Here is a 9,376-nt window from a genome sequence, read left to right on the forward strand (position 1 = left end):
GAATCCCTTCTGTGCACATACATGAAGAGGATCACCCCCCTGTGTCATTTTGCCAATATCACACATACTGTATGAATTTCTGATATTTGTGTTGAACATGGGAGTGAGAGGGGACACGAAACAGCTAACATGCTGGACTGCTCAAATAGTAATGAATGGGTGTGTGAGGGGGTGCCCAGCCTGTTTCTACCCTCACACACACCTCACTGTGTGACTGATGATAATAATCTATTACAAGCTGCTGTTGTGATGTAATAAAGCAGCTGTGTATTAAATGATGGGATGTTATAATAGTGCTAAAAGAAACTTACCAATGACCATCAGGCTGTTGTTACTCACATTGCTTCTTTTAAAGGTACAGTACGCTGGTTCCATCAAAGCAGTGCTTGTCAGCATCCATCACCAAGGAAACCAGCAGCAATAATGTTGTACAGTATTTTATACACACTGATCTGGGGCAAATTAGCCAAACAGCCTGGTTCTTCACTTGCTTCATCTTCCTTCATATTGTATGCTTGATCATTGCAGTCTGCTCAGAGACGTTACTTGAATCTGTGTCCAGTAATTATTTCCAAAAGGTATTATAACTTGTCACCACCATAACGCACTCATCTGTCACTGCTACCAACGATAGCCAAGGAAAAGGTGTACTGTACTAATCCAGCTGTATTGATTTCTTTCATCTTTGATTTTTCAGTGGATGGAATGAAACTTGCTTTTTTTTTCTTCCCACTGGCCAGTCATGTTGTTGAGTTTTGTCTGTCTAGACAATAAATGCTGAGGATTACAGGAAGGGACTGTGATGGAAGGTGATGTCTTGATTACTGGCTCAATAAAGGGAAATGAAAGCAACAAGCAGACCTGATGCATCACGTGAACATTAATTGCTCATTGTCTTTAATTTAATTCAACATTTAACATGTCTCAGTTTCTATATTCAGCTCTTCTTGAGGCTCCGCTCTTGATCCCTCCTCCAGCTCCTCCTCTCTTAACAGGTTATTCAACTATCACCTTCTTAAGCACATGACAAAAGCTTAAACATCCTCCAGGCCCTTTCTCCCACCTCACACATTTTCAGCCACGCTGAGATGATTCAAAAGTAAGCACAATCTCGGGGCACTTGGCATTTTGGACAGAAGTTTCTGGAGTGTGTGTGTTCTTTTGTGTATGTGTGTGTGAACTCTCTGGGGCCAGGGCTAAATGTTAGTCAGCTGACTAAGGCTTCATTAGACAGTCTCGTAACCCCGGGGTTTGCAACTTCGCCTTCTGTTAGCTTAAGATGGCAGCGAGGCGGTATGACTGCTAAAGGGACACAGCATGTGAATGAATACACACATGCGCATAATCACAAATCTGGAAAGTCTTATGTGTTATGAAGCTCTCTCCTCTTTAGCAGATAGCAGCTGCTTTCCTGAAACTTGGTGTGGAACTAAAAAGAGGCCAGAAGCATCAGATAAAGCTTGATAACATGTCGTGTAACATGCCACTGATAATTTTCTCGAACAAAAGCAGCACTTGGTGAAACTGTATAATCTCAGTTTTCCAGTTTGGATGTAATTGCATTTTCCATGGATATTTTAAGGTCTGTTTTTACAGAACACAAATGGACACGAGATGCTGTTTTCCAGCAAAGATACTACTGCGTCATAATTTTCCAGCTAACATCGTATCAGTCACAGACGCACACACGCATGCGCACACACAGTAACATAATCCTCCAGCCACTGATTTGGAGTTGGCTTCAGCAATTACAGCTCATACTGCTGTTGTACCCGTACCCCCCCCTCGTTTGACTCATAAATTAGATACTTGACATCTACATCAATTTCCATTAAGAGAGTGTCCACATCAGGGTGGTGCGAAGTCCTGAGAGGCAAATGGGAAAAAAGCTAGTGATCCATTTTCTAAGTCTGAACTAAATTGTCTTCCCCTCTGTGCTTATGACTTGTTGTAATGCTTATTTCGGCCACCAGAGGCTGAAGTGCACCACTACCCCTACTGTCATGATCCTGGGTTTTTGTTTATATTCTGTTATCCTATGGACTCTGTTTTACAGGTTTCTGTTTGTGTTCCTTTTGCCAGGTTATTCATTCATGTTTAACCTGCTTCCTGTTTTATTTTGTGGATTCTCTCCTCATGTGTCGTGTCTGATTTTACTTCCTGTCTTTGTGTGTTTTCCCGCCTTTTTTCTGTCACACCTGTCTCGTTAGTCCTTCCCTGTTCCCAGAGTCTTCCCCTCACACCTGTTCTGTATTAGTTTTGTTTGCTCCACCCTAGTGTTCCCCTCCACACCCTTGTTGTTTGCCAATCCCCATTTCCCTCCTTTTGCCCGTATCCTCCTACTCCAGCTGTGTCTCGTTCTTCTGATTAGTTTTCTGTGCATATATATACCTGAGTGTTTCCCTTTGTCAGTTCGTCCTGTGTTCATTCTTGTGTTCTTGGTGTCATTCTCTGCTCTGTTTCCTGCCTGGTGTTCTTGTTGTTAAAACTTCAACCTGCATTTGGGTCCTCCCTGAACTGATTTATCATGCAGAGGAGAGAAACCAATAAAGATCAAACTTAGAAAATGGATCACCACTTATTTTGTTGTGGGTGGAGTTGATGTTTATTTCATTTAATTTCCAGTACTTTGCATTACCCTCAAACAACAACCTCCAGGGCTGAAAAATTAAGCCAACATTAAAAACACCCAAAACTGCAGTTCTTTAAATGGCCACTTGAGGCTTTCTCCAGAAGGCAGTCATTCCCCATAGACCCCCATGTTAAAATGCCCAACTTAACAGCAGAAATAAACATGTTTACACCCTCGTACAAATTTTTTTTTTCCGCATAATTTAGGGTGGGCTGCTTTGACTGACAGTGTCCTCAGCTTCTCAGTTAGAACTTTCTTCTGGCTCACCTCTGGCTGTAAAAAACCAAGCTGGTGATGGCAAAAATGCTGAACTCAAGGCTTTAGAATGTGGGTCCACAACCCAATGGGTGACATCACTTAAGCTATGTCCATTATTCATACAGTGTATGGTTATACTGTGTTCTCTTTTCTTTTAGTTACAAGTCAACAATGATGATTCTTAAAACTGTCACTGGAGTTTTATGATACTTTTCAGGAATTTCCTAGAGGCTAATTAAGTCATTCACAACTTTAGAGAGTATATTTACTGCCATTTGCTATCTGGAGTCATTTTCCTTTTGCTATTTGAAATCCTCTCACATTTTTGTTTTTGTTTGTGTTATTTCAGTTTGTCTCCCAGATTTTTTTAATGTCACTGTTGCTGCTAACTCCCACTGTTGGTCCAGAGGGTGTAGACATCCATGAATCTGGCAGCAAGGAACTTCTTAAGGATGGCATAGGTTTGTAAGAAAGATTTTCAAAGAATTTTGATTGGAAAGCAAGAATGCTGCTAACTCACATCTCTGTCCTCAAAAAAGATTTTAAATACGCACACTAACCTATTGGTTGTCAGTGGGAGTGTCTCAAATTAAAGCCATTATCTTGATCCCTGGGGAGATGCTAGAGTAGTGACAAGGACATGATCCTACGTTTTCTCTGCAGGACATGGGTACCCCAAACTGTTATATTTTACTGTATAATGAGCTGTCAGCTACATGTAAATGTGAAAACAAAAGGAAGCGAAATTACTTGAAAACTTAGGCTACTGTCAGTCCAACTGGGGCAGCAACCATTTTTAAAGTTTGTGCAGAGAAATAGGAAGTATGAAGCTGCTGTAAACTTCTCATCTTAGAGGTACAGAATGACCGTGACCATTATTTAAATTGGCAGAAAAAAATTAATTAGTTGTTCAATGGCGACACCAACTTTGTTGACTGTTGGTTTGAAGAATCTTGTGGACGTCAGCAGCACACTCAGTTTATACCTCTATCTGTCTGGCCGCACACTGTAGACCGTGGAATCAGACTCTAACATGAATGATGCTTTTTATATAATGAGAACGTGCACGTGTGTGTTTAAGTCCAGTTAGCGGTGCACCACTTCCTCACAGATAACTGCGCCACCAGGCCCATTCTTCACATGTAGAACACTGAGGGGGGAAAAGTGAGTTGGTGTTATGGTCTCCAGGTTGATCATGAAGCGTGACGGAGGAGATGAAACTGGATGGGTGAGGCAGGAGGTTTATCAGCAGGATGGGAGAGAAAAAGAGAGAAGGTATGATAGAGGGAGACAGGGATGATGAAGGTCGGTCATAAACAAGAGACACAAGACCTCTGCAGTCTGTTAGGTCGGCAGAGGAGCCGACATTAAAGACCGCTTCATGCTGTAGTCAGAGATCAATAAGCATTCATTCTTCTCTGCAAGACAAACTCACGTGTATGTCATATATATGTCACAGAGACATATGTAATGTGCATACATGCAAACATACACACACAAGCAGGCACTTAGAGGCAGATGAGCAGTCAGATGCAGCTGAAATATGTATTTATTGTAGATTTGGAAGTTTGCAATCAGATTTTAAATGGGATCATGTGCAAAGCCCCATTTCTGAGTCTGACTTTAATTCTCAGTCACAAAGGTTTGATGAAAGTTTGGAGAAGATCTCTAGAAACTTAAATGCTTGAAAAGTTAAATTGTACATGGTGTATCCAAACAGCAGTGGCTATTTAGAAAGAGGTAGAAATTAAGTATTAGTAAGTATTAAGTATTAGTATTCACTAGGTCCATTCACACATAGACATGCATAAACACATGCAAGCTACCAAGTATTCAGATCCTTTACTTGAACCAGGAGTGTGGAACTTTTGTCCCCTACCTCTGGCAGTGAAAGTAATTACACAAACACATAGACTTAAAATAATGGACGTAGCAACTGTGATGTCGCCCATTAATATGCCCATCGCCATCTTGGTTTTTTGGAGGCAGAAGAGACCATATTTGGGCGACATGCTGGTGCTGTGGAGAAGTGAGGGGTGAATCTGACTAAGAAGCCTATGACGCTATCAGCAGACAGCCTGTCACTCAAAGCATCTCGCCCTTAATGATGTGTATCTTTAGGCCTCAATGAAACGTACAGTTGTCACAAAGGGAAAATTATCCATAGAGACCAAAACCATTTTGGTACCAGGCTGTAAACGTGTTTATCTCTGCTGCAAAGTTGGACATTTTAACATAGGTGTCTATGGGGGTTAACTGGTTTCTGGGGCCAGCCTCAAGTGGCCATTCAAAGAAGTGCAGTTTTTGGAAGTTCCTTCATTTTTAAGCTGCGGGGGTTGCCTCTAACATAAACACTGCTGATGACGTACTGATTGCCTGCAGGTGAGATTTCTGCATCTTCCCTGCCCTTAGGAGCACTCTCTTCAAGGATTCCCATACAAATACTTTTATTTTAATCATTCTTCTGAACACAGAGTTTCATTTTATCTTTCCCTTGGATGCTTCTTAGGATTTTCCCCCATAGATATCGCCATACTCCTAGCTGACTGTCCACTGACTCTCACCTGTTCCTGCCTAATTTAGCTCAGGTTAAATTGATATAAATGGTCACTATGGTCACTTCTGGCTCCTGAAAACAAAGATGGCAACAGCTGAAATGCCGAACTTAATGCCTGTGGATATTCTCATTTATCCAGGTCATAGTTATCTCAAGGCAATTGAATGAAACGCAACTGAACTTAGTTTTGTCTTAGAAGACGTTTCACCTCTTATCCAAGAGGCTTCATCAGTTCATGCTTTCTGACTAGGCTGGAACTAGTCTGACAAATGGGTGACGTCACAGTAGCTATGTCCATTATTTTTACAGTCCATGCAAAATACAGAGAGCTCCGCCAGGTGGTCATAGACTTTATCAGCATTGTATTAACTTGTTTGGAAAGACCTTTAATGTAACAGATGTTTATCTATACGAAGTACCACACTGTAGGTTTACAGTAAATAAAAGAAGCAACATCCCACTGTGAAAATACTTCACTATAAAAGTCTTGCAATTAAAGCCCTACTTAAGTAAATATGTATATATGATCAGCAGCATATACTTGAAATATCAAAAGTAAAAATACTTATTCTGCAGTAAAATGGTTCCTATCAGTGTTTTAATAATTTTTAACTCCTTTACACACTGTTGTCTAGTTTCATCTACAGCAATGTACATCTACAGCATCCATTATTCATAAGATCATCATATGTTTGTAGCATCTCTGTCCTGTGAGAAGTATCTTTAAAAAGTCAACTTTTCATGATGTCAGTAAAACAGCCCAGTTTTCAGCTTTGTGACGATGCACTTTCAGCTGATCCAAGACGGGCTCAAAAAGTAAAATTTTCTTAACCCAATATGAAAAATTATTCCTTTAGTTTATCAGAAAAATTCACTTTCAAAATGACCAGATTTGGAGAAACGTGCACTGGACAGGAGGGGTAGGAAATATTGTAATCTGAAAATTATCTAAAGCTGTAGAAAAGTAGAAAATACAGCATTCGTCTTTGAGATGTAGAGGAGTAGAAGTATATAGTAGCACAAAATGGAAATACTCAAGTAAAGTAAAAGTGCCTCAAATTTGCACTTAAGCACAGTTACACCACCACTCCTGTCTGCACTGTGTATTTCTATTGTATTGTATTGTATTGTATTCAGTTATATTCTATTCTGTTCTCTCTGTCAACCTGCTGTAATCAGACTCTTGAACCTCTCATGCAGCAGGGTGAACGTCAGCACTTTGATCGGTTTCCTGTAGTCGGCCGTTGCCCTCCATCTCCCCCATTATCCTGCACAGGGCATTCCTTCAGGATTTACACCTGCCATTTCAGCTCAGTGGTCAATATTTATGAACTACATTACTGCATTACAGAATGTGTAGCTGCCGTGCAGTTCAGTCAGGGGACCATCGATCCTCTCCTCTGAGCCGCTGAGTCTCTGAGCTGAGGGGACAGACGCAGAGCTTTGGTCCAAACACTTTAAGGGGTTTTAAACTGGGCTCAGGGGTCGCTCTGTAATGTCTCTGCTGAAGCAATAAATATCTCCTCAAGTCTGTTACCTGCTGACAGATCAGGGAGCCTGCTGCTGCTACTGCTGCTCACTAGTGGTCAAAAGAGACACTGCAGAGCACTCTTAGTAACAGTGGTAGTATCAGAAGCAAGTCCTTTCTCTACTTTACCACTCCAGCCAAGAATAGAGGAAGCATGAGTCTATATTATGATATATTTGTGATGACATTGCAATAAGATTTTTGCTTTTGGGAATGATCAGTTATTGTACGATTACATGTAGCACATGTATAGTTTCCGCACATCAGGTTGTTATGAGTGAGTGAGGTTGTTGCCTTTATAGTCTGGATCCTCATTTAACTTTTTCTGTGGTATCCAGTCGTCTTCTAAGGGAACATGTTTAAGGTATGGAAGCAAAATGAGTCCATAATAACTTGATTTTTTTTTTTTTATAAGCAACTGAATACCTAATTTAACCTCTCACCGTTGAAGTTAAAATATTGCTGAATTTCTATCACTTTGGAAACCATCAGTGTTCATTTATGTGATCTGAATTCCCCTCTATGAAACTTTAGACAGGTGCTTTTCAAAGTAAAACACTTCAGTGTCGTAAATAGATCGCATCACAATGTTTACAATAACTCCCGGGAAGGAAACCCAAGTCTCACGTACATAAAATGAAAAAGCGCTGAGCAAACGCTGCCTCAGCTGCTTAGTTTTTAGTCACCTAAAAAAGGCCCAGCTACAAAAAAAAAGCATTATCATTTTAAGTAAATACTACATTTAAAATATCTTCACATCTTTACCTTGCTGTCAGACAGCCCTTCCCGCCAGGGAACTGAAGCCGTTCAGTCAGTGCAACCAGACTCCACAGACAAAAACAGTAGTTTTAGAACATGGGCGATGCTGGCCTATGGCTGCCTCGATCACTTAGAGTGTAAGGTAAAGCAGTTAAATTATTCCAATTAGAGTCCGATAAAAATATTAAAGGTGGAGCGCATGTCTTGCCAAGGGAGTTCACGCAATGCTGATTAAGCCTCTCACAGCCATGAAAACTCTTTGTATATCACAGTATATGTTAACATAGGTTGTTGTGTTGGGTGTCTGTGGCGCAGTCCCGTGATGCATTTTACATCAGCCAGCCAGTACTAAAGGAGGCAGGAAGGAGGACCATAGCAACGGAGCAGCAACGAGAACTTTTGCGGAAGCTGTGGTGAAAAAAAGAAAGGTCCAAGGAAAGTTTCTGGAGTAAGAAACTTGCTATTCAGAGGCATACGTTACAAGCACGCGTGGACAGCTTTTGTGTAATTACTCTTACTGCCACAAGGGGGAGACAAAAGTCCCACACTCCACCTTTAAGACCAGAGAAAAACTAATATGAAGGCCATCAAAACACATCTAGTCTGTTATGAATTACATCAATGTGCCTCTAATGCACAACAGCTTGTGACAAAAGATGTCACCAGTTATCTATGAAATATTCCAGTTGGACACTCGCCCCAGGTCCTGAATGAGGATTGCAACATCTATTAACAAAATGTTCCTAACACATTTTAAACTGATTAAAACATCTTGAAGCTATGACGAGCAGAGCATCTGTGATGGCAAATAAAGGCTCAGGGAATCATTCTAATTTCATCTCAGGACAGACATGCATGGACCAGATAATGAGTAAGCTTTGCATGGCTCCGTTTGACCCCTCAAGCTGCAGCCATTTAAAATGAAAATGACACTGTTAGTTATTCTACGAACAAGATGGACAGAGAATATAGACATAAAGCACAATAGAGTTGTGAGCACAAAAAAAGTCACATACAGTATATTGTGTGTAAGTTGCTGCAGTAGATTTGTACATATGTGTATGTGAGAGGACGGGAGACTGAAGGTTCGTGGGAAGAAAAAAACATGGCACAGAGAAATGGCAGTTTAATTAGCAGCAAAGGGCTTTAATCAGATAACTGTGATCTGAGCAGTGAAGGGACTTTAATTAGTTGCTGGTGGCTGCAACAGGCCACAGCATGACCATAGTGGACAGTGGATGAATGGGAAACAGGAAGTAAGTGCTCTGTGGTGTTAATGGGTCTGCTGGAGTGAGAGAGAGGAGGAAGAGGGAGCAGTGAGAGGAGGGGTGGAGGGGATGGGGATGGGGAGGGAAGGCTGTAGGGTTGAGCGGGGTCACAGAGTGTAGCGTGACTGGCAGAACGGGACGAGCTGTAGGAGGAGAGGGGATGCTCAGAGCTTTTTAAAAGGGGTTGGTGACAGTGGAATGGCAGGATTAGACAGAGCAGAAGGAAGAAGAAGAGGGGGATCATGGGAGGAAGGCTAAACTGTTTAGATGGGGTTAAAGGGTAAGGAAAGAAAGATAGCAAGAGGTCAAGTAGTTAGGAACTCTGAGATCACATTCGGCTATACGGTAGTTAAATGCCAGTCGATTATTTAACA

This window comes from Epinephelus moara, chromosome 4 (assembly GCF_006386435.1).
Source record: "Epinephelus moara isolate mb chromosome 4, YSFRI_EMoa_1.0, whole genome shotgun sequence".
NCBI lineage: Eukaryota > Metazoa > Chordata > Actinopteri > Perciformes > Serranidae > Epinephelus > Epinephelus moara.